Source organism: Sarcophilus harrisii, chromosome 1 (genome assembly GCF_902635505.1).
Source record: "Sarcophilus harrisii chromosome 1, mSarHar1.11, whole genome shotgun sequence".
Classification (NCBI taxonomy): domain Eukaryota; kingdom Metazoa; phylum Chordata; class Mammalia; order Dasyuromorphia; family Dasyuridae; genus Sarcophilus; species Sarcophilus harrisii.
In genome coordinates this window covers 701,542,468-701,568,697 of record NC_045426.1, presented here as the reverse complement: position 1 = coordinate 701,568,697, position 26,230 = coordinate 701,542,468, and the positions used below count along the sequence as shown (strand labels likewise).

General features: G+C 46.0%; 1 protein-coding gene across 2 annotated transcripts in view; it reads right to left on the bottom strand.

Annotated features, from left to right (window-relative positions):
- Positions 1 to 10,522, bottom strand: part of KIAA1671 (KIAA1671 ortholog) — a 203,873-nt gene extending 193,351 nt beyond the window's left edge. Inside the window, exon 1 of one of the 2 annotated variants that reach the window (XM_031948805.1) lies at positions 10,442 to 10,522. The gene's annotated coding sequence lies outside the window, so the exon portion shown is untranslated. Of the gene's footprint in view, positions 1 to 10,217; positions 10,285 to 10,441 lie in introns of those variants that run through there. The other variant, XM_031948802.1, reaches the window with a different exon arrangement.
- Positions 10,523 to 26,230: the final 15,708 nt, after the last annotated feature.

Sequence of the window (26,230 nt, the reverse complement as noted above, 5' to 3'; positions counted from 1 at the left end):
AAAGTTAATCTAGGAAGCCCAGGGAAGGGTTCCTGAGTTTGCTCCCAGCCTTATTGCACGTAACAGGGATGCTGCCTGTATCCTCTCACCTCCAAAAGAGATGAGTGCTAAGGGAACCACAGTCTAACCCACACACAAATCCCCACCAAGTTACGACCAGCAAGAGTTTGGGTTCTGCCCCAGCTTGTGGATCTCCAAGGAGGGGCGACCCCCCACCTGCAGAAATAGCGGGCCCCTTGCTCCCACCATTCCCTTCCGTAACACAAAGGCCACGGTCCAGTTTCCACCTACATCAGCCCGGTTCCTGGAGCCCCAGGTGGAGGGCCCTCCCCGCCTCCGCCAGGCCCCGTGCCAAGCCAAGTAACGAGGAGGCCAGAACTGCCCCTCAACTGGCTCCCGGCCGGGGCCAATTTCATGAAAAGGAACTCTGTTCCCAGAGAATCTGCTAGTAGGGGGATTGCTGCCTGGGGGGTGGCAGGCTCAGCCAAGCTCACCCTGTGACCATCTCCCTGCTCGGCAGGATCCTGCTCATCCCCCGATGGCCACTTTTTTCCAGGAGGTCCTCCTGGACCACAGTGATTTCTCACACCCAGAGCACTTTACAATGATAATGATGATAGTAATGATAACAACGTATATAATAATAATAATAATAACTGCTGCAGTATCTCTCAATTCTAAAGACTTTGTGGTTTACAAAGTACTGTCCAGCAACCCTGAAAGGCAGGGAACACAAATAGTATTATCCCCATTTTAGAGATGAGGAAACTGAGACCCTATAAGAAAAAACTAGGTCTGTAAAGCACACCCAGGGTCACAGGAAGAAACGACCAGAGCCAAGATTCTGTCCCAGAAACCCTCCTTGCCTCCAAAGCCCACACAATGGAATAATCACAGTAATTGAATGTTAAGTAGTAATAGGATATAAATATCTAGACCATCCGCTAGTACAGGCTAGAACACCGTACAGTCTTAGGGGCTCCAGAGATGGGAAGTCACTTGTATTTACAGACTTCTAAGATTGGTAGCTTTCCCCTAAATCACTCAACTATCCCAAATTAAAAACTTGAGAGGGTCAGAGATGGCGTTCTCATTTTTTAAGGAAGAAAAAATGACCTTTTTTCCACAGATACAGAAGCATACGTAACCCCCCAGAGTGAGCCAGCCCCCCCACTGTCCCACGATACTTTCTGAGCAAGAACCGAAGCAGAGCAGGGGATACTTCTCAATTGAGAGTCAGGGATGACTTGATGTTCAAATCCTATCCCATATCATGAACCAATATCTGCCTCAGTTTCCTCATCTGTAAAAGAGAGGTGATGATAGCACCGACCTCCTATGATTGCTCTGAGGATTTAAAAAAATTATAAAGTGATTTGCAAACCTTAAAGGTGCTATGTAAGTGCCAGCTGTTAAGTGTTGGTAACGTGATTTTTAAAATATTATTAAAAGAACAATTGGCTGGCAAGCAGGGGGAGTTCTCGGTTCAGGGGCGTGCTCACCAGGCCACAGACATCGTGTCCAGGAACATCACCCCTGGAGCTCCAGCCTAGCTTGGGAGACTCGGCCAGGAGGGCTCGGGTTGACCCCTGGCTACACAAAGATTAGCTTCCAGACCTCCTCCGAAGCCTGTGCAATAAACACCGACATCCGGCTTCCTCTCTCTCAGGCACCTCATCGCTCTCCAAATAAACAGTGAGTTCCCCCCAAAAAAGAATCTTAGTCACCAAAGGAAAAACAAAACAATATACATCATATCATCCCCTGGGGAGCCGCAGGGAGCCTGGGGCCCCACCTGGAAAACAACCACACCCTGGCCCGGCCATCCTCCTGGTCTTTCCTGGTCTTAAAGGCCTCTTGTAGAAATGAGACAGTTATCTTATGCTCAGTGGGAAGAGGCCAGTTCTGGAGAAGAAGATCGTGGGTTCAAATCCCACCTTTGAAACTTACTCCCTGTGAAATCTTTGGCAAGTCTGTGGGTCTATAATAATGTATAATATTTTATATATAATATATATATGTATATATATATATATACATATATAAAATGCCTATATAATGTCGATCCTTATCTATGTGATGACAACATTGTACCAGATAACTTCTCCAGAGCTTCTGGCCCTTAAGCTGAGATTCTATGCTTTTTTCTTTTCTTTTCTTTTTTTTCGTTTATTGTTTTCTTTATTTTTCTGGTTATACATGTACATTAATTTTTTTTAAAATACACGGTTCTTTATGAATCATGTTAGGAGAGAAAAAATCAGAACAAAAGGGAAAAACACAAAAGAAAGAAAAAATCAGAAGGAAAAGAAAAAAAAGTGAATTATGATTTTTTCCATGTTCCATGTCAAGAGTAGGATTTGAATGCATGTCTTGCTGATGACTAGACCAGCCCTCTATCGAGCCGGTGTATTCAAGTTTCAGCTGAAGTCATTTCCTTTCCTCAACCCCTACACCCCATTTTATAGACGGGAAAACTGAGGATTTTTGATTTGTCTACGGTCACAAGGCAAGGCAATGGTGACCAGGCCAGGATTAAGAACCCAATCTCTTTCTCCTACCCTGAACTGACTCCTTAGCTGGAGACCCACCATCGACTGTCCAAGAAGTTTCCACTTTCAAAGTGCCCACAGATAAATCTTAAGCGTTTCCATTTGGATAACATCCCCAGCCTCCTGGCAGGCTAAGGCCTGCTTTCCATGCTGGGAGCGAGCCTTTTTTCCCTTCTAAATAGTTACCCAACTTTGCCCTTTTTATAAAAAAACAAGATGGGAAGCCCAAAAACTCGAAAAAAAGAAAGTCACGAAGAATGGGGAAGAGCACAGGCTAGAGTTTAAAGGCCCACCGGTCCAGGAGCCTGGGCAGAGGGAAGTTTGAGTGCTTTGTCTCCTAAAGGAGGGGCTTTATGTGTACACTCAGGGACCCCTTTGAGAGTCTGAGAAAGGCTGGGGCCCACTGCTCAGAATCAGGTTTATAACTGAAAAATACTTAGAATTATAAAGGAAACCTGTGATGTTAGAATATTGTTATCAACAAATATTTAACAGGAAGTTCACAGATGTCAGATTAAGAAATCCTGAACCAGATGGCTTCTAAGGCTCTCCCAACCTAACATTCTAATGTTAATATTAATATTCTAATGTCTCCCTTCCCCTACCTAAGCTCTGACCTTCCCAGTGGATACCCCTGCCAGTTCTGACATTCCCTGTTCTGAAACCCTTCCCAGCTCAGATATCCCCTGTTCTAAGGCCTCTCCCAGGCTGACCTTCCCAATTCTTGGGTCCCTCCCACTTCTCATATTTCTGTTCTAAGCTCTCCCAGCTCTGACATTCCCTGTTCTAAGCTCTCCCATCTCTGACACTCCCTATTCTAAACTCTCAAATCTCTGACATTCCCTGTTCTAAGCTCTCCCAGCTCTGACACTCCCTATTCTAAACTCTGACATCTCTGACATCCTGTTCTAAGCTCTCCTAGATCTGACCTTCCCTGTTCTAAGCTCTCCCATCTCTGACATTCCCTGTTCTAAACTCTCCCAGCTCTGACACTCCCTTTTCTAAACTCTCCCAGCTCTGACATTCCCTGTTCTCAGGCCCTTCCCAGCTCGAATGTTCATTCTCTGTTCTAAGGCCAATCCCAGACACACCATTCTAGCACTCTAAGATGAAATGGTTAATTTTTGCAGTGAGATTCCACATTGTGCTCTGGCAACTATCAATAGACATGCCTTGGGCTCCCAGTCCTACCCCCCAGCACTTCATGGACACAACTCATCTTCTCGTCTGTACCAATAGTTTCCCTTCGTTCCCTTACAAAGAGCAATGACCTAAGGATTTTGGAAGCTCTCAGTCTGCCTTCTTGATATAAGCCAAGAGTCCTGAAGGGTCAGAACTGGGAGGGACCTTCCTTCCTCACATTCTGGGTGCAAATGTTTGGCAGCAACTCGGAATAAAAAGATCGTCCTCCTGGGCCAAATCTCTTCCTCAAGTCCCCTTATCTAGAAGATCAAGGCTTTGACCTTTAGGATCCTTCCAACTGAGCCACTCCCTCACTGCATTCTGATAGTCTACGATTTTTTAAGAGCGAACTTTTATACTTAGACATAGGCAGAAAGGTATTTTGCCAAACGTGGGTCTGCTCTCACAAGCAAACGTTTCCTTAAATCATCAAATCACATTTCACTGAAATCCAAGAAGCAGATTTTCTTAATAAGAACACTGCTATGTTGGGAGGATGGGAAACCCACCCCACAGAGCTTTTGTTCTCATTTCAAAGTCCATAAACTCCTTGAGAACAGCAACTGTATCATTTTTATCTTTGTATCTCTACCACCTAACATGATGCCTAGCACACAGTAGGTGCTTAATAAATGCTTGCTAATTGAATTCATTTTTTTCTTGCTAATTGAGTTCATTTTCTTGCTAATTGAGCTCATTTTTCTCTGATTCTGAAGTCTGATGCCTTGGGCTCAAATCCCATCTCAGATGCTTACCACTTGAATGAGCCTACTCAAATAAGATCCAGTTTCCTTATCTCTAGAATCAGGAGGTTGGACCAAATAGTCCCTGAGTCGGAGCTCTTTATCTATGATTCCCCTGATAAAAGTTTAAGGAAAAGGTTTGCCTTTGCTTCCAGGGAATTGCATCCACCGGCTGACTATAAAAGGTAAATACACCAGTGGGGGCTCCTGAGCTCCAGCTCAGGGAATTTGAACCCACAGAATCCCCATAGCGGGCAGTCTGTCAGAGAACTCAACCAGAAAACACTCCAGCGAACAAGCTGAAGAAATCTCCGAGGACACGTTACACAGTGGCAACTTCCAGCTCTGATATTCCTTGTTTTGTGACTCCAGAGAAGTTACTTAACCTCTTGGCTGCGAAGCAGGTGCTGGCCCGCATTGGTAGAGGGAATTTCCTCACTGTGAGTTCCCCCCACTTACAAAAAGCGACTTCAAAGTGACCTCAGGTCACTTTGGAAGGACAATCCATAGCTAAAATAACTAATGTCAACTGAGGTGACCATTCCCCAAGTAAACATCCAATTCCATTCCACTCTAGGAAGCGTCTTAAAGCTTAGAACTAGATTCTTCTTTTGGGGGGGGAGGGCAGAAGAAGGGTGAGTAGGATGGTTAGTAGACTTTTTTTTGGTGGTGATGGTCTGACTTACTTAAGCAGTTACCTTGGAGATTCTCCTATTTATTCACTTTGCATGCAGGGAAAATTACCCATAATTACCACTTGGACCCCAAAACCAAGTCAATGATGCCTGAGAATCACTGGTCTCCCACTGTGATTCCTGTCAAAAAACACCATCTGATACCAGGAAGCTGGCACCTTGTACCAGGGCCTGTTCCTTTATGCTCAAGAAAGCCCTGATGGTTTCAAAGCATATTTCAGAGTCCCATTTGCATGACAAAAGGGCTCAATTTTTGCTTATTCTCATGAGATCTTGGGCAAGCACCTCCCTGAACCTCAGCTTCCCCATCTACAACTTGAAGACTGGACTAAATGGCTCGGATGTTTTACAGCTCCGGATCTCGGGTCCGGCAATTCCATTCACAGATGAGAAAGCTAAGGTTCAAATAAGTGACTGACTCAAAGTCCTATATCTAGGGAAATGTCACGCACGGCTAAGCAAGAATTGGAGGCAAGATTCAGATCCCCTTCTCTGTGACTCCAAGTCTAGCGCTCTTCATACTCCATCACACTAGAGAAAGCTGTGGAAACCGTAAGCTTGGCAGGACTCATTTCCTGAAACCATATCAACTTTCAAATGTCTCTTCAGTGATAGAAAAAAAGAACCATATGCAAAGAAGGCTGGGAATAAGCACAAGCTCATCCAATTTTGGAAGACATTTAACTCGTAAGATCAAAAATGTTCATTGAGCAGACTCTCAGACGCAAACTCTCCCATCTGACTCTAGCCATGTTCCCAACCTCGTTCATTATCTCCCTGTTGATTCACTGGGTTTTGCCCAAGCCAACTGAGACTGATGCTTCTTCCCCCAAAAGACCACGGTCAAGGTCACACAGCCATGGACATGGCAGCTAAATGTTAAAAACATTTACATATATTTACACACACGTACACACATCTCCCATACCTAGAACATCTTCCAACTCCCTATCAATTTTCTGGGATTTATGCCAACTCTGAAAATGCTCTCCACCCATTATCTACTAAAAATCCATTAAAATAGTTCAATTTATTTCTTCCCTCCAGGCCTCAGTTTCCTCATATTTGAGTGGGTTAAAAAAGACAATCTCTGAGATGCTTTTCAACTCTGACATTCTCTGTTCTAAATCCCCTCTCAGTTCCAAGAATCTGTGTTCTAGGCTCCCTCCCAGCTCTGACATTCTCTCTTCTAAGGGCCTTTCTTGTTTGGACAATGTATCCTAAATTTTCTTCTAGTCTGAAAACTAAACTCTCTCTCAGCTCTAATATTCTCTGTTCTAAACCCCTTCAGTTCTAAGAGTTTATGTTCTAGATTCCCTCTTTTAAGGTCTTTCCCTACTTGAACAGTATATTCTAAGTTTCTTTCTAGGTCTGAGAACTGTGTTCTAGGTTCCTTCTTAGTCTGATATTCTCTGTTCTAAATCCCCTCTCAGTTCCAGCTCTGACATTTTCAGTTCTAAGTTCAGTCCCTCTTTGGTCAGTGAATTCTAACTTCTCTCTTAGGTCTGAGAGTCTGTTTTCTAGGCTCTCTCCCAGCTCTGACATTCTCAGTTCTAAGGTCCTTCCCTCTTTGGTCAGTGAATTCTAACTTCCCTCCTAGGTCTGAGAGTCTATGTTCTAGGCTCCCTTCCAGCTCTGACATTCTCAGTTCTAAAGTCCTTCCCTGATTGGTCAGTGAATTCTAATTTCTTCCCAGCTCTGAGAGTCTGTGTTTTAAGCTCCCTCCCGGCTCTGACATCCTCTATGGCCTTGCTGGCTTTGACAATCTCTAGGACTCTGACATCTTGTTTTGTGAGAATTCTTCTCATTTGTAAGTCATTCCACAATCTGTGTCTTTCAGATTGCAAACATGAATCAGAGAAATTGAGAACTGAATGGGACGTCAGAGACCAGCTGCTTCTCTATTTGAGGAAAGGCGTCTTTAGTATGCTTTATTTCATCTTCAAAAGCACCTTCTTTGGGCCCGAGGGGTGACAGAGCTAAGCAATAGGAGTCCTCACCCTCACAAAACTTACAATCTAGAAGAACCTCTCCCCAGACAAAGGGAAATATTCATCATCTAGTCCATTTTTTGGTTGTTCAGTCATTTCAGGCGTGTCTGACTCTTCCGGACTCCATTTGGGGTTTTCTTGACAGAGATAATGGAGTGTTTTGCCATTTCCTTCTCCAGATCATTTGACAAATGAGGAAACCAAGGCAAACAGAATTAAGTGACTTGCCCAGGGTTACACTGCTAGTAACTGAGGTTAAGTTTGAACCCATAAAACGGAGTCTTCCTGATTCCAAGCCCAGTGCTCTCTCTACTTAACTGCCCGATTTTACAAATATCAGATGAGGGACATATAACTTTCACAGTACACAGTTGGTGCCAAATAAATGCTTCTGATAAAACTCCATTTCTTCTGGGGCAACCTATTGCAGAATTCAAATCCTGGCTCTGGGTGACTTTAACAGGTCTTGCCTTGAATGAAAGGATTTGTAAAATAAACTCTGCTGAAGAGGCTTGAGAAATCTGGCCCCTGACACTTATCAGGTAGATGGCCTTGCTCTACCACTGTTCCATAGTGGACACAGAGGCAGGAAAATCTGGGTGTAACCCCCCCAGTCCTTCTCACTATAGGACATTGACCAAGTCACCTGACATTTCTAAGTGTCCATTTCCTCATCTAATGAATGACTGTGCAATGCATGACTATAAAGTCCCTAGCTCTAGACCTGCGACTTTAACCACCTAGCCATAAAACCCCATGACAGAACCAAAACGGACAGGAAATCGGTGCAAATGTTGACCGGAACCGTGTTCTGTGATTGGGGGAAAAAAGCTGTTTGTTTTTTTTATACACAATGAGAACATTTGTGTAAATCCAGTGAACAAGAAAAATGGTGTAATTAAAATAAACAATTGTGGCTGAGTGGAGATAAACACACCTTCAGTCCACAAGGCTCAGTGGAAAAATGAATGATCCTTCAAATTACCCAACTGAGTTCAAATCTTTTCACTGTCACTTAGTATTGAGCATGTTTTTTAGCTAGTGACATAACCTTCTCTAGGCCTCAGTTTCCTGATCTGTCAAAATGAAGGGGGCTGGGGCATCAACTAAAGGGTCCCATAAGCTCTGGTGTTCTAGGGGCTTGCAACACTATGAGACAGAGTCAGTATACATTAGGTAGTTTCCCTGAACAGACGTTTCTTTGTTACAGAGGAAAACAAGGATGGACTAGGTATATTATGACTGTGATTCGTTAAGAAAACTTCTTAAAAAAGAAATAAAATGTTCATTTGCCACAAGCTGTCTTTCCCTTCAAGCAGATCGGAGCCAATCTGCTTCCAAGCCCTATTTATTTGGAAATCCCAATAAAAACCGTTTTCCAGCTTAAAAAAGGAGCCCGGGAAGGCCAGCCCCAACCTAGAGAGAAAGCCTGTGTCAGGAGGGTGGGGAGATCAGCTCCAGACCCCTCCTAGCCCGGCCTGTTTGCCTTTGAACACCAACACCTTAACAGCCCCATCTGTAACTCCTGGTTATTTTCAAAGTTGAACACACACACAAGGAGAGTGAATGCCCAGGGTAGAAAGTTACTGATTAAACAACTGACTGAGCTGGGCTGGCAAGACCCTGCCCGGCCTCCTGGAAACCAATTTTCCCGAGCTGCTACAGTCAAAAGGCCTTACCTCAGCTCCAAGAGACTAGACAGCATAGGAAGTCTGCTGAGAGGGGGAGGACTAAAGTATAGAGAGGGAGAAAATGAGGGGTGGGGGAAAACATTGGGTACCAGGTCCAAAAGCCACATTACCCCTCTGGGAGATAATGGATGATCTGGGAAAGTTAAGTATCAGCCTAGCATGAAATACAGACATCAGAAGCAGTTTTAGGGCAAATTATGGATGTCAGACGCTCAATTATCTCCCCAGAGATAATGAGGTTTAAGTGAAGTGGCCCTGGCTACCGGGAAACGGGCTGGTACAGCTAGCTGGCTATTTAAAAGGTCAGATTCTGGGGGTGGGGAATAGGTCATTTCCAAGAAGCTGGGGGTCACCCATCCTTCTTTCGGGGACCCTCGCCTCCCATGGGTTCAGGCCCTGGCCAGGGGACCAGGCTGCCTGGGCCCGACTCGGCTTGGGGGCGGGGAAGGCAGGATGACAGAGAGAAGGGGAAATCCTATGCAGCTCCCAGGAGAGTTGGGGTTACGTTGGAGCTGGCGGCCTGAGCCCTTAATCCCATCAAAGTGACTTTGTTGTTCTTCCAGCCAAGCCTCGGAGCAGATGCGGGGGAACCGGGAAAGGGGCGAGCCTCTGGGGCCGGCCCAGCACCCTCGGGGACACACAGGGAGGACCCCACGCCCCCTCATCCCCTAGCCATCGGTTTCCCTTCCCCGGCCCTTTGTGTAGGAAGGTGGAAATCCACGCGGAACTTGGGCGCGCCAGGGAACACGAGCCCCGCAGGGGCTGGCGAGGGAGCTCTTTAGCTCCCCCGGGGAAAGGGGTGGCCCGGAGCCTGGTCCGCGGGTATCCCCCGCGAGGCGCTCTGCCGCCACAGCCCGTCTCCGGGCCTTTCCCGCACCCCGGGCGCCACGGAGGCTCAGTAAAGTGGGGGGGTCCCCTGCCGTGCCCCAGCTGCCGGCTGCCTCCGAGGACCCTGACCTCCCAGGGATCCAAGCTCTGGATCCCCCCATCCTCCTTCACCCGCACCCCCGGTCTGGGGAAATCCGCTCTAAGCAGCGGTCCAATCCCTCACTCCGCCCTGGGCGATCCACTAGCTCCCAGCGCAGGATCCACTACAGAACGCGGACGGAGGACGACGGAGGGGCGGAGAGGAGATCCACCCGAACCCAGTCCCAGCTCGCCCGCGGGGCCTCGGAATCCCGGCCGAGGCTCCCCTCCCCCCCGTTCGCAAGTCCGAGACGGCGCTCTCCTGGGATCTATTCCGGTGCCCACCGCCGGGGCAGCGGAGCTCGCGCTTTCCCCGTCGCCCCCACCCCGGGTCCTCCCCGGGCGCTCGGGGAACTTTTCTCCCGGGGCAGAAAGTTTCCGGCGGCCAGTCACTCACTCAGCCGCCCGGGTCCGTGGGCTCCGCCGCCGCAGCCTCCTCCTCCTCCTCCGCCGCCGCCGCCGCCGCCGCCGCCGGCTCCTCGATCGCCCCTCGCCCCGGGCACAGCCATCGCCCGCCCTCCACCTGCAGCCCTTTCGCCCCCGAGCCGGACGGGCGGGCAGCCGGACTCCCTCCCACTCTCTCGCCCCGCCCCTCCCCGCCGGCCCCACGGCGCAACCTACCCTGAGGGGCCGGAGCTGCGGGACACCTGCCGCCACCTGCGCCGAACCCCGCGGCCGGCGCGCAGCCTACCCTGATGGGGCGAGGAGGGTGGGGGGCGCCGGTGGGGGGCGGGGCCGGCGTGAGGGGCGGGGCCGGGGGCCGCGGGGCCGGGGGCCGCTAGAGGAGGGGGCGGGGAAGCGCCTCCGTGGTCATGGCAACCTCGAGTCCGGCGGCGCCTGCGCCGCCTGGGGCCCGGGGCGGAGCCGCGCGTGGGGAGCGAGAAGGGGGCGGGCCGGCTGGACGTCTGACCCGGAGCTGGGTCCCCGGCCCGAACCTGGGAATGACGCTCCGAGGAGGCGGACGGAAGGTGGGCAGTAGCGGCGGGAGGATCCCCCCTCCCCGGGCCCGACGTCGGGTCAGAGAGTCTGAAGCTGGGGACCAGCCCGAGAGAACGCGGCGGCTGGTCCCGGAGGGCCGAGGGAACCGACTCGGCTCCGCGCCGCCGCCCAGCCCAGAACCGGCCGGCCCGCGCTCCCTCTGCGCCCCAACCTTAGACCATCCGAGCCTGAGCCTAGCACGGTCTTTGGTGTGACCTTAGGACGTCTGCGCCCGAGCTTAGGACGTCTGCGCCCCGAGCTTAGGACGTCTGCGCCCCGAGCTTAGGACGTCTGCGCTGGACCCGGAGCGTCTGAGCCCTGACCTTGGAACGCCCGAGCCCGTCCCCATTGCCCGCGGACACGCGGTCTCTCGCCCCTCTCCCCCACGCACCCCAGGCTGGCGTAAGAACTTCAGCCCTTGCCGCAGCTCCCGCCCCCACGCAGACCACCCTTACAACCACCGGTGAGGGGCCGGTGCCCTGCCGTGGGGAAAGGGGGAACAGCACCTCGGACCAGGGAGCCGGGGCCGGGCGGGAGCTTCCGCATTGCTTAAGGTCAATTTCCTCCGGACGCTTCCTTGCCCGCCGGGCGAGTCTGCGCAACTCCCGATCTCTCTGCGGCTCTCGGAGCTGGACTGAGGGGGTGTCCTTCCCCTGGGATTTGCCGAGCTCCTCCGTGCGTCCCCACCCCCGAGACCCTAAACTAGCTGCAGGATTCTAGGCAAGTCACTGAACAGCAATTGCTCAGCCGGACCCTGCGTTCACCACAGGGTAAATACAGTTTTTAAAGTGGAGATTTTTAATTTCGTCAAAAACCGGCTTCTCCGACTTCCCCCGGGTCTCGGCTCAAATCCCAATTTCTGTGAGAAATCTTTCCCAGGAGCCCTTAATATCAGTGCCTTCCCCCTGGGGGTTTGTATATAGCTCCTTATGCTGTCACCCCACTGGGCTGGGAGCTCCTTTGTGCTCGGGGACTCTTGCCTTTCTACAGCCTAGCACAGTTCCTAGCATCCAGCAGGCATTTAATAAATGTCTAAACATTTGGTCTAAACATGGAGTGACTGACTCCATGGTAGATCCTCTTCTCCTGAATCAGTCTTCGAATCAGTCGCCTAAAGCACTGAAAACTGAAGTCCCTGTGGCTGAGGGGGAGATGTCATAGTTTGTGGGAATCCCAGCTCCTCAGAACTTGAACCCAGGTCTTCTTCTGCGGCTGGGCTACTCCCAAGCTGCCTGGGTCCCAGATATAGTAATACCGTTGTTCTGAAGGCAGATGGACCACGCCCGCTGCAATCATCTTCCCACTACACCTAAAGCTAGAGAGGGGACAACTTCTGTCCGATTGTTTATTTGAGAAGCCGGGTTTCCTTCCATCTTAGCAGTGGCTTCAATGAAAAGGTATCAATGAGAGTAAAACTCTGCTTGATGTGAGTCAGCCCTGTAACATTATGTAAAATCACCAACAAAATGTCTCCTTTGAGCTACAAACCCAAATGGTCTCGCATCCTCTGGAGCAAGATAAGGTTTCTTGAAGGAAGTCACGACTCCAGGCGAGATTTCGCATCCACTGGAGAATTCTCTTAGGCCCCTGCATGAAATGGGTCTTCAGAAAATGACCCTTTCTCTCTAGAGAATGAGAGTCCCTCTTGGTGTTTCTTGAACAATAAGGCTTTTTACCATAGTCTTCCTCTCGACCCCATGGCTTGGATAGCTGACCCTCACCCATTCCTGCCTCACCTCTTCTTCCATACTCTCAACCCTCATCAGTATCCCCCACCTCATCCTTTTAAGTGGGATTAGCAATAGTCTAAATCAATATCTCATAACCAAGCATCAATTAAGCACCTACTATATGCAAAACGCTATGCTGAATTCTAGGAAGACATATCCAAAAGTGAGCCAGTTCTGCCCTAAAGATGCTTCTTGTCTATTTTGGAGGCTGTCACATGCTCCAAGAGAAGGGAATGCAGGAATGGGTGTGGGAGGAGGACACTAATAAACAGAATTTGGAAATGTCTCCAGAAGGAGATGGCCTTTCCATTTCAGGTTTGTTTGTTTTTGCTGAGGCAATTGGGGTTAAGTGACTTGCCCAGGGTCACACAGCCAGGAAGTGTTAAGTGTCTGGGGCCACATTTGAACTCAGGTCCTTCTCATTTCAAGGCTCGTGCTCTATCCTCTACACCAACTAGTTGCCCCTTCAGCTTGAATTTTGAAGGGAATTGAGGTTTCAGAAGCAGAGGTGAAAAAGGGGAGAGTGTTCCAGGTATGAAAGAGGCAAAGATCCGTCAGGGGGAGAGAAACATAATGGACAGGTGAGTAGGTAGATTTAGCTAGAGCAGAATGCATGAAGAAAATCCTCAGAGACATGCACAAGTTTGGGAAACTGCAAAATTATTTTAATATCTCCAAACTCTACCCCGAAATAAAAGCCCATTTTCCAAAATATCCTCATCCTTCCGGTGATGTTGTCTTTAAACCATGGAACACTGTGGTCTCTGAAAACAGAAACTGGCGATCACCCAGAGGGCAATGCAGAGATGTGTGGGCAGCTAGACAGTCTGGTCGTGGAGGTCCAAGACTGGATGGAAATGAGAGAATCACAGATCATCTAGGCCTTAACCAAAAAATGAGATTGAGTTATCTATCCACTGCAGGAAATGAACAAGGAAAGCGCACTGATTCAGTTAGGGATAGTCTATGTTGGCTGGCTGATCAAAAGTCTGTTTTGCTGGCTATTTTTTAGCCAGTGGGAGGCTTAAGTGGTTCAAGCCTTACTTAGCTCCCCCCACTAATTAAGTCTAGAGGATAGAGTCAGTGTTTTGTAAGGAATAACCACATGTCAGATGCTGTTCCTATCATGAGGTGCATGGTAAGTGTACAGAGGCTGCAACTCATCACCGTGGCTTGGAGGGATTGGCCAATGAGGCTGGGCCCTTAGACAACATGTGGATGCGTTTCCCCTGTTTCTAATCCAATCAAGTGGAAACTTTGGATAGCCATGAGCCACTGAGGTGTTAACACTGCAGTGCTGAAAAGTCTTGTATTTTTCTGCAGAATCAGAGCAGATGACTAAGTAGTTGCTGAGGAGAATTGAAGGTGCATACAAAAGGCGTCGCTTGACCGGCACCGGATTTGTTCCTTTGGTTTTTTTGTGGTTTCCCATTAGGAAAGCTGCTTTGAGCTTTTGGGTGGGGAAGAGCAGCTGGATGCATTCTACTCCCCAGCCACCACTGGCCATGGGTCCATTTATTTCTTTTATGTTTGACCTTTTCTGATAAGAGACAAATGAGTGAAAGAGGAACATGGTGAGACATAGGGATTTAAATCAGAGACGCCACCAGCAACTAGTCAGAAATGCATCAGCTCTAATAATCTACATATCAGAGCTGATGAGCTACCAAAAGGCCCAAAAGTTAGGAAGGGGCTAAGCAGCAGCCTTGAGGGAGATTTGCCCAGGAAGTCAACTTGTGAGCATTTCAAGGTCTAGAGCGATGGCAAGGTAGTAGCTGAGCATCCCAGCAGCAAAGTGGTACAGTAGGTAAGGCACAGGACTCTGAGTCAGGAAGACCTCAAACATTTACTAGCTGTGTGATCCTAGGTAAGTCACTTATATCCACTTGCCTCAGTTTTCTCAGCTATAAAATGAGGATAAAATAATAGCACCTCCCTTTCAGGGTTGTTGTGAAGATCAAATGAGATAATATAGGTAAAGTATATGTAAATCTGAAAGCCATATCTATGGGGCAGTGGATAGAGTACCAGCCCTGAAGTCAGGAGGATCTGAGTTCAAATCTGCCCTCAGACGCTTAACTTCCTAGCTGTGTGATCCTAGGCAAGTCTCTTAACCCCAATTGCCTCAGCAAAAAATAATAATAATTAAAGCTATATCTAAGTGCAGCTATCATTATCATTGTTGTTACTGTTATTATTATTAGCTCAGCAGCAGCTGAATCCAGGAAGAAATCAGCACAATAACTGGGCAACAGCCGGTTTCTTCTCCTTCCCCAGGACCAGAACAGGAAGAGGAGAGAGGGAACCAGTAGCAGCAGAATAGTTGATTTAGCAGTGGATGACCCACTAAATTTGAGATTCAGAGATACCTCTCATGACTAGAAGCAGATGCAGAAAGAATGTCATTCAAGTACAGCAGCAAGTTCAAGGAAAAAGACCTCCAAAGTATTGACCCTCTAGACTGAGCTGAACTTAGCATTCAGCAAAAAGCTCTTCCTAAAGGGGGAAAAAAAGGAAACCCAAAAGGAAAAAAAAAAGAGATTTCCGGGTCCAGGAATCAATAGTTACCCCTTTACCACACATATTTTCTATATGTGTTCCTCTCTCCCTTGAAGTTTGAAACTACTCTCCTCAGAGACCTTACTGTGGAAGGGAAGAGCATGCCCTTATTTAAAGTGGGTGTGGGCGTGGGGTAGAATATTTTGTACCAAATGTTCCTGCTCTAACTTGTCAGCATATCCTTTTTTTAAAAAAAGTTAATGGATTCAACTAGTTCATTGATAAGAGAGAGCACGCTGGTGGGGGCTCATGAGATACAATGTTAGATCTCATGAGATAGAGTTAGAAACCACAATTCCTCAGGAATATCTCTACAATCTTGAGGGGAGTTGAAATAGGCACAAATCCTGAATAAGAATGGGAATTAAGGGAATAGCCTTAAAGGTTCACACATGGAATTATGGAGAAGAGAGCAGAAGTTATCATCTAAAACGTGAAGGAGTAGAAAATATAGACGGGTTATGTGGTATAACCGAGGCCCAGGCCACATCTTCTATTAATATCCCATCAACATTAGGAGAAATTGAGAAGGAAAAAAACCAGCGTTTTATGTTTGTCCTTTTTTTGACATGAGACAAATGAATGCCCCAGATGGATGTATTCAAAGAAGAACATGATGAGACCTGGGGATTTAAATCAGAGAAACTACCAGCAACCAGTCAGAAATGCAGTCTACCAGAGCTGATTAGCTTCCAAAAGGCCCATAAGGGCTGAGCAGCAGCCTTGAAGGAGATTTTACCCAGAGTTCACTTTGGCAAAAAAAAATTTTATGTATATATATATGAAACACATAGGATATATAGGAAATGCATATGACACGATAGGCTCCGATTTACATCACAGAGGTCACAGATCCATTTGAATATATGTAGGCCCTGGGCTTTAAAAAAAAGAAAAAAGAAGCAATCTTTGCTTTGAAGGAGTTTATATTCTTCTGGAGAAAATATGATATGTAATAGATAAATACATGTGAGATAAGAAGTGATGGCACAACTAGGTGGTGCCCTAGTGAATAAAGTGCTGGCTCTAGAATCAGGAAAACCCAAATTCAAATCTAGTCTCAGACACTAAGTGACCCTGGACACTTACTCTGTTTGCCTCAGTTTCCTCATCTGTAAAACAAGCTGGAGAAAGAAATGTTGTACACTCCAATACCTTTGCCAAGAAAACCCCAAATGGGGTCCTCAAGATCAGATATGACTGAAAAATGACTAAAGGCCAAAAGTGGGGGGAGGAGACATAAAAGACTATTTGAAGATGGAGAGAATAGTTCCAACTTGGGGATCAGCGAGATCAAGTAGGAGATGTGCCCGAGCTTGTCCTGGAAGAGAAGAGCTTCAAAAAGCAGAGATGAGTAGGATGCATTCCAGGCATGGGAGGGCAACCTATGTGAATACCCAGAGGCTAGAGATGCCCAGTTGAAATAGCTAGTGGTTCAGTTTGGTTCAGAAAGAAAGTGTGTGGAACAGTATTGATAAGTAAACCTGGAAAAGTAGGTGGGACTTGTATAAATTGATGCAGAATAAGGAGAACAGAACCAAAAGAACGAGTTCTAAAATGATAACAATGATAGGGAAAGGAGTGGGCCCCATATGTGTGGACAGAGTCCTCCCACCCCCAATTTTTCGAGAACTCTCCTTAGGTGACTCAAAGGAAGTCAGAATAGAGTTCTTTCACCTTTTCTTCTCCCACCTTACTCCAAGGGAGACTTTGGTTTCTGACTATAGGGGAAACAGAAAGTTGGGGCAGAGGAACACTCTGCTCTCTTCAGAGGGAAAGAGTATCAGGCTAGAATTATATCTATCTGCTCCTTTAAATAGTATTTGTACTCGAGTTCATTCTAATTTTTGATTGTCAATTCCGGGAAGAAAGAAACCCCCCCCCCCCCGGGCCCCGGCTCTCTATTCAAAGTATGACCCCTTCCCAACCAAAACCAGTTCCATAATGAACCCACATAATAAATAGCAAAGAAACCCATTAATCTAAATCATAGCAAAATTAAAATCATAGAAGATATATATATGGGAGAATAAATACCAGGCAATTCGGAATGAAAGAGTTCTCTCAATGGAAAGTATATCATTCAGTTCAACTAAGAGAAATTTAAATCACCCAAGGAGAGACTCCTCAAAGTCTCTAGAATAGCAATCTGGGAACAGGTACATGAAAGAGAGGCTCCTCTCCTGGCTTACTATGGTTTTCTTCCTCTTTCTTCTTCTTGAAGCTGAAAACCAGAAGCCCAAAAAGTAATTTAACATTTGAAAGATTTTGGATGAGGGAGCAACCTAAAAGATTGTAGAATGGGGACTTTCACTTAGTCTCCAAAGGGAACTAGTGAAGGTTGGAGCTCTCTAGTCTCTCATCAACTCAGATCTCCTTCTCAGATAGGGATAGAGTCCTGGACTACAGTTGGGACTAGAGTACACAACAATGTAATAGGCTACCTAGAACATCTTAGAACTCTAATCAATGTTAGGACCAAGCATTGATTCCAAAGCATGGATTCCATGATTCCAAAGAACTGATGACAAATTATTTTACCTTTTCTAACAGATAGGGTGGTGGATTCAGGGTACAGAATGTGGTCTATTTCTGGACTCGGCCATTGTGGGAATCTATTAAGCTTGATTATGCATATTTGTGATGCATATGCATATTTGGGGTTTGTTCTTTTTTTGGAAGAGGGGGAATTGGATAGGCGAAAGGGAGAGAAAATAAATGATTGTTAATTTTTTAAAATTAGCTTGTAAAAAAACAAAGGAAAATCAAGTTGCAGGTACATTACGGAAGGACTTAAATGTCAACCTAAGTGGTTTATTTATTTTTCTTTTTTTATTAAAGCTTTTTATTTTTAAAACATTTGTATGGACAATTTTTCAACATTAACTCTTTTTTTTAGGGAGAATTGTCATTTTTATTATATTAGGTCAGACTTAGCCAGGAACACTTGATATTTTGCCAGATGTTTAGATCTGATTTTCTTTCTTTTTTAATAATAGCTTTACAAGTTATATGGATGGGTAATTTTACAGCATTGACAATTGCCAAACCTTTTGTTCCAATTTTTCCCCTCCTTCCCCCCACCCTCTCCCCTAGATGGCAGGATGGCCAATACATCAACATTAACTCTTGTAAAACCTTGTGTTCCATTTTTTCCTCCCCTAGATAGCAAGTAATCCAATAGTAAAACATGGTAAATATGGTAAAAATATATGTTAAATCTAAAATATGCATATATATATTCATACAATTATTTTGCTGTACAAGAAAAATCAAATCAAAAAGGAAAAGGAGAAAGAAAATAAAATGCAGGCAAACAACAACAAAAAGAGTGAGAATGCTATGTTGTGATCCACATTTAGTTCCCACTGACCTCTCTCTGGGTGTAGATGGCTCTCATCATCACAAGATTATTGGAACTGGTGTGAATCATCTCGTTGTTTAGGAGAACCATGTGCATCAGAATTGATCATCGTGCAATCTTCTTGTTGCTGTGTACAGTGGTCTCCTGGTTTTGCTCATTTCACTCAGCATCAGTTCATGTAAGTCTCTCCAGGCCTTTCTGAAATCATCCTGCTGATAGTTTCTTACAGAACAATAATATTCCATAATATTCATATACCACAATTTATTCAGCCATTCTCCAATGGATGGGCAGCCACTCACTTTCCAGTTTCTGGCCACTACAAAGAGGGTTGCCACAAACATTCGTGCACATACAGGTCCCATGATCTCTTTGATCTTTGGAATCTTTGGATCTTTGGAATATAAGCCCAGTAGAAACACTGCTCAACCTAAGCAGTTTAGATGTCATGTAGGGGCAAAAATGAGCCACTGAAGGTTGTTAAGCAGCAGAAGTGAGACAGTCAGTTCTGTGCTTACAAAGCCAAACATTTCTTGTGGCCCCTAGAGACGCACTTCTTCCAGCTAACACAATGCTTTAACCCTGTCCATCCAATGCCCTTTTCACCACCAGGTCCTTGAGGAAGGAGGCAGGGGCAATGGATTTGTTTCTGTTCACCTGCCTTCCGACAGATTGCCCCGGACAGGAAAGCTTGTTGACTTAAAGGGACCAAGCAAGGACACACATGAGTGTGGCATTGGCTTATCAGGGAGTGGATTCAGTAATCGCAGCCCAAAGGTGACCTTCAAAGGGAAGGAGAAATTCAAGCCAGGGAAGGTTATGGGGTTTGGTTTCTGAAAGCAGCAAGTGGACCTGAGAGAAAAGAGCCAGAGATCCTGGGACCCTAAGAACATGCAAGGCCAGTAAAAGTAAGAGATCCTTGGTTAGTTTGGAGGGGCCCAAGGTACTTGTCCTCAGGGGAGAGGAAAAGGGCCCAGAAGGGAATCCTTCCTAAGGATGACTCCCTGGAGAGTCAGGAATACTACCATCCTTGGAGAAACCCAAGGAGCTGAATGGAAAAACAACATTAGATAATTGGAAAGACCCAAGTTCTGGTCCCGGGAGTCTGGAGTCTCCAGAAGAAGCAAGGGTGGTGTTCCAAGCACAATGGGTTTAGATCCAAAAAGAGATGTGTTTTCCAAATAACCCGTTCTTACCATTTACCATTTGTGTGATTCTGGGCAATTGAGGGAACTTCTCCAGATCTGAATTTTCCCATTTGCAACAGAATATAAAAATTGTCATCCTATAGCCTTTGGAGCTTTGTGAAGCACTTTGAGTAGGAAGAAGGGTTATCAGAGAACCTCTTGATCAATTAAGTCCCCCAATATGCTATTAATGTTGGAGTGGTCCATTTGCGGCTGAAAGGGAAAGAGCCTGGAGAGATCCATTTACATATGAAAGGGTCCGGAACTCAGGGAACTCAATTGTGGAGTGATGGAGACAATGGATTGGCTCCTTGAATGGCCAGGATGCCCTTTCTGGACCCATTCAATTTCTCGTGAGATTTTCGATTTTAAAATGAGGATATTGATCCTAAAAGGGCAGAGAAGAATAGAATCTGTCAGAGAGAACCAAGAACTCCTGAATCTTGAGAAGTTGCTTTTGTGTCTGTTGGAGTATATTACCTGTACAAACTGCACAATATATCTGTCAAGGGGCAGCTAGGTGGTGCAATAGATAGAGCACCAGCTCTGAAGTCAGGAGGACCTGAGTTCAAATTTGACCTCAGACATCTAACACTTCTTACTGTGTGACCTTGGGCAAGTCACTTAACCCCAATTGCCTCAGAGAAAGGAAGGAAGGAAGGAAGGAAGGAAGGAAGGAAGGAAGGAAGGAAGGAAGGAAGGAAGGAAGGAAGGAAGGAAGGAAGGAAGGAAGAAAAAGAAAGAAAGAATATAGTACAATGCTTAGAACAGGAAAGAAGGAAAGAAGGAAGGAAAGAAGTAAAGAATATAGTACAACCCTTAGAACATAGAACATGGAATGTCAGGGATATATATATCCAATTGGGGTCCAATGGGACCCAATGACATGGCTTTCCAAAACCCAACTTTCTGAAAAGGAAGTAAGAGAGGGGAACTGGACTTTCTGCTCAGGAGATGGTAACCCCCAGACCCAAGCCTATGAAAGCTTCTCACTTGTCTTAGGGAATGGATTCCAGTTTTTCCTGAAAAAGCCTGGTCGTGGCCTAGCCAAGGACTGTCAAGAGACGGTCATAGAGAGTATGAGCAAGCAGCAGAGCCCTGCCCAGCCCAGTCCAGTAGAAATATCATGTTGCAAGATCCCAGCTCTTTATTGGCCAAAGAATGAACAAAAGAAAATAAGGTATAACTGCATTGGAAAGGTGAATCAGAGTTTAAAAGATAGTGGAGTTTGTATTTGATCCAAAAGGTAGGAAATCACTGGGGTTTATTGAGCAATAGAATAGCATGGTTAGGTCTGTGCTTTGGAAAGTTCTCTCTGCAAGAGAGTTCACTCCATGTTAGCGTGAATGGAGCAGAGTATGGTAGCTGTATGACTCTGGGCAAGTCACTTAACCCCGATCGCCTCAAAAATATCTCCAGCTTCAGTGTGGAGGACAGATTGGAAAGGGGGGAAGCTTAAGTTAATACAAACAATTAGAAGGCTATTGCAATATTCCAGGCAAGAGGCGATGGGGGCCTGAGGACCCCCTCAGCTGTGGACGAGTTAAAAACAAAACAAAAAAGGAGCATATAGGAAGGAAGACCTCCTTGATGGTTTTTGAACACAGGGCTATAAGACCAAGGCCATCAATTTATGAAGGAGTTAGAAGTGTTAGCTTTCTGAGCCCTCGGTAGAGAGTGACTCTCACTCAGTTATTTTTCTACACTTCCTAGTTCACACAGTGGCTCACAGAACGAGACCATGACTTGCCTTAGTGACAAAACCCAATCACAAAGCTCAAAGAAGCTACCCTTCAACCAACTGACAAAAATTTATTTTTTTTATTTTAAAAGCTTTTTATTTTCAAAACATATGCATAGATAATTTTTCAATTCTGGTTTTATTTGTTTTTCCACTGAGGTAGATGAGGTTAAGTGATTTGCCCAGGGTCACACAGCTAGGAAGTGTTAAGTGTTTGAGGCCAGATTTGAATTCAGATCCTCCTGAGTTCAGGGCTGGTGCTCTGGCAGCTTAGTAGCTGCCCCACAGTAGCTAATTTTTTTTTAACATTGACCTTTGCATAGTCTTGTGTTTCAAATTTTCCCCTCCTTCCTTTCCCTCTCCCCTAGATGGCAAGCAATCTAACTTGACAAGAATTTATTAAGCAAGCATTGATAAGATCATTACAAAATTAAATTCATCCTTCCCGTCAGGAGTTTGCATTTTATTTGGCCAGCCAAAGAAAATACTGCCACATGATCAGGCCATCCTCCCTGTTCTCCCTGCCATGTTCACCTGCTTCCATTTTTCACCCTCTTAGTCCAAATCAGTGAGAAAAACCAAGGCAAGCTGCCATTTCCTGAATTGCATTGTGATGCATTCAAGTGTCTGCACACACCAAGTGTGTAATCCCTGATGATAAAAAGGCTATCTCACCGAGTATCTGGCCTTTAATAGCATTTATATGGTGCTTTAATATGCTGTGCAAAGCACTTCGCAAAAAATAATCCTGTTTGATCTTCAGAACAACCCTAGAAGGTAGGAGCTTACTATTAGTCCAGCTTTATAAATGAGGTGATTCCTCTCAGATTGGCTAAGATGACAGGAAAAGATAATGACGAATGTTGGAGGGGATGGGGGAAATCTGGGACACTGATACATTGTTGGTGGAACTGTGAATGGATCCAACCATTCTGGAGAGCAATCTGGAACTATGCTCAAAAAGTTATCAGACTGTGCATACCCTTTGATCCAGCAGTGTTTCTACTGGGCTTATATCCCAGAGCTCTTAAAGGAGGGAAAGGGACCCACATGTGCAGCAATGTTTGTGACAGCCCTGTTTGTAGGGGCCAGAAACTGGAAAATGAATGGATGCCCATCAGTTGGGGAATGGCTGAGTAAATTGTGGTATATGAATGTTATGGAATATTATTGTTCTGCAAGAAATGACCAGCAGGAGGATTTTAGGGAGGCCTGGAGAGACTTACAGGAACTGATGCTGAGTGAAGTGAGCAGAATCAGATTATTGTACACAGTAACAGCAAGATTACACAATGATCAATTCTGATGGACAAGGCTCTCTTCAACAATGAGATGAACCAAACCAGTTCCAATTGTTCAGTAAAGAAGAGAATCAGCTACACCCAGTGAAAAAACTCTGGGAAATGAGTGTGGACCACAACATAGCATTTCCACCCTATCTGTTATTGTCTGCTTGCATTTTTGCTTTTTCTTCTCAGGTTTTTTTCTTTCTAGATCTGATTTTCCTTATGCAGCAAGAGAACTGTATAAATATATATACATATATTGGATTTAACATGTATTTCAACATATTTACCATGTATGGGACTACCTGCCATCTAGGGGAGGGAGAGGGGGAAGGAGAGGAAAAGTTAGAACAGAAGGTTTTGCAATTGTCAATGCTGAAAAATTACCCAGGCATATGTTTTATAAATACAAAGTTATAATAATAAAAAATTAAATTAAAAAAGTAAATGAGGTAATTAGTCATTTCAGTCATGTCCAACTCATCATGATTCCATTTGGGGATTTCTTGACAAAGATAATGGAAGGAGTTTGACAGTTTGTTTCTCCAGGTGATTTAACAGATGACATGGAAACTGAGGCAAACGGGTGAATGATTCACCCAGGGTCACACTGCTGGTGTGTGTCTGAGGCCGGATTTGAATCCAGATGCTCCTGATTCCAGGCTGACACTCCATCCTCTGGACCATCTCACCTTCCTAAGGGTTCTTTGTTTATTTAAAGTATCTCCTTTGCAAGAGTGAGAGCTCCCTGGGGAAATCTGACAAGATTTGGCCCATCCGGTCCAAAGCCCTGGTACACACCCAAGCCCAGCCTCCCGCAGGACTGCTTGAGTTCTAAAAGTTCTCTCCCAGAAGCCCATTAAGAAAATGGCAAGAAAACGGAACCATGTGAGCAGAATGGTGCCGGTTTTGGCTACTACATCATTCCTCCTGCAGAAGCATCTGCTCACTACCAAATGGTGAGCTAGCAGTAGCCGGCTCGTCATGGAGCTGATGCATCCTGGTGACTCAGGCCAGCATGTCCAGGGTACTCAAGACTCCCCTTGCTCCCGGAGCAAGCTCTGTGAAGAACTTTCCCCCTCTCGTCTCACTTAATCATCACAGTGATCCCGTGGGGCCGCCTCTGAAGGCGTCAGTGTCCTAATTTTACCAACGAGTAAACTAAGGCTGACGATGACCGTGGTCGCCCACCCATTAAGTGTCAAAGGCTGGATTGGCCCGATTCCAAGACTGATGTTTCATCGACTGTATGAGCTCCCTCACTGGAGACCAGGGATGTTGGACATGATTAAGCATAAGGTTCATTTTACAGAAGAAGAAACAGAGGAGGTTCCTTTAATGTATAAGCTAGACCAGATGGCTGATGAGGTCCCCTTCCTGCTCTCAGTTTCTGTGGTTTATTTTGAATATGGTTTATATTTACTTTTATATGTTCATATATCCTGTCGAAGGGAAGGTCTCCCACTGCATCCTGAGCCATCTCCAGTCCTCTCGATCCTTGTCTTGTTTCTGGACCCAGATGGCTCTGGAGCATAAAGGGAGGCTGGTGACCTTGTACTCCCTCCCTCGCTGAAATCCAATTCACCTGGATGTCATGGCGTCACCTCCCTGAGGTCACGGTCATCTTCAAGAAGGAAGGACAAACAACAAGAAGAAAGTAAGTCCTTCCCGGGAGCAGAGCCATTCTGTTTTATCTTTGTCTTACCAGCACAAAAGTCTGGCACATAATAAACACTTGGAATTGAATTAACAGCCACTGGTATTCATTTAAGATGACAAAAATAAACATTACTGCACCCTTTGGTTCCAAGGGCCATTGCACAGGACTCTGTCTTCCTTGGGAGGGAGGGATTACTCAATGGCCCTTTGGCTATGGGAGGGGTGGGTGGAGTTGGGGAGAGTGGGAGAGAAAAAAGTATAAGTCTCTCCAGGTTCTTCTAGCTTCCAGCTTTGAGAGAGATCCTTGTTGCCAACCTCTCTCTGGGTTTCTGAAGGGAGAGAAAGTGTCTGGGAAGAAGCCAGGATGAGAAGAGCTGGCAGTCTTTAGCATGTCCCTATCCCCAGCTTGTGACACTAGCGACTTCAAAAAATATTCCCCTTAATGAGATCTGGTATTCTCTTTTCTTCTCTCTTCTCTCTCCTCTCCTCTTCTCTTCCTTTCTTTTTTCTTCTCCACTCCTCTCCTCTCTTCTTCTTTCCTCTTCCCTTCCTTTCTCTCCTCTTCTCTTCCTTTCCTTTTCTTCTCTTTTCTTCTCCTCTCCTTTCTTCTTCTCTCCTCTTCCCTTCCCTTCTTTCCTCTTCCCTTCCCTTCTCTCCTCTCCTCTTCTCTTCCTTTCTTTTTCTTTTCTTCTCCTCTCCTCTTCCCTTTCCTTCTCTCCTCTCCTCTTCTTCTTCCCTCCCTCCCTTTACTCTCTTCTTCTTCCTTCCCTCCCTCTTCTCTTCTCTTTTCTTCTCCTTTCTTTCCTCCTCCTCCTCTTTCCTTTTGGGATCTCTCCAACAGGTAGGAAGGTCTTCCTCACATTGCACCTAACTCTGCTCCCTTTACAGCTGCCACCCATTTGGCCTGTGGGGGCCACACAGAACTAGGCCAATCCCTCTTGACCCCAACCGTCCTTGTCTAGACTCAATAGCCAAAGGTTCTCCCAGGCTGGGCCCGGGGTTCCACAGAACTATAGGCCCTGACATCTCTAACTTCATTGTTGCTCGGTCACAGTCTCTACCTCCTTTCTCTTCTAGTAGAAGGAGGGAATAGTCTAGACCAGTGGTAGAAACTCAAATGAAAACGAGGGCCACTCGTATTATTTATAGATGCTATTTCATATATTATCATATGATGCATTTAATATACACATTTTCCTCCTATGGTCAAGACATTAAAATTCGATAGGAACCCTGCTTGAATCTGGTTTGGGCAGCCGGTTGCTGTTAGGGCCAGGCTAGAGGATCTCTGAGGTACCTCCCAGTTCTAAATCTATAATCCCATGAAAGCCAGGAGGTGACTGGCTTGGTCAAACGCCTTCTTTTGTGTTGGCTCTTTAAGAAAAGCGTCACCTGTGACCAGGTCTGCCACCACGCTCGGGTCATGAGGATGATAAGATTAGAGGCTTGGTCGGGTAGAAATTCTGCTCTTTAGAACAGGAAGGACAGATGGGCCTCCACTAGACCTGCTTCCCTGAGGACAGAAGCAGCCTTCTCCTGGGAGGGTATTCCTGGGAACTGAACAGAGAAACTGACAACAAAGTGGGATCCCCTAAGGTAACCCCAATTCAGCGCTGCGCTTTCACAGATTGCCGCTGGGGGGAGGGGGCTAACAAAATTACGGGGTTTAGATCTGGAAAGCCTCTTAGGGATTCCCTAATATCCCCATATTTTGCAGATGGGGAAACCGAGTCCCAGAGAAAGGAATTGGCCAAGATCAAATAGCCAGTAATTGGCAGAGGAGATATTTTGCGTCTTTCATAACTCTGGTTATTTTCCCCTGGGTCTATATTTAAGGGGAGAACAAGAAGTTATCTGGGTCTGAAATAATAACTAGCTATTAATAACTAGAATTTTACACTTTACA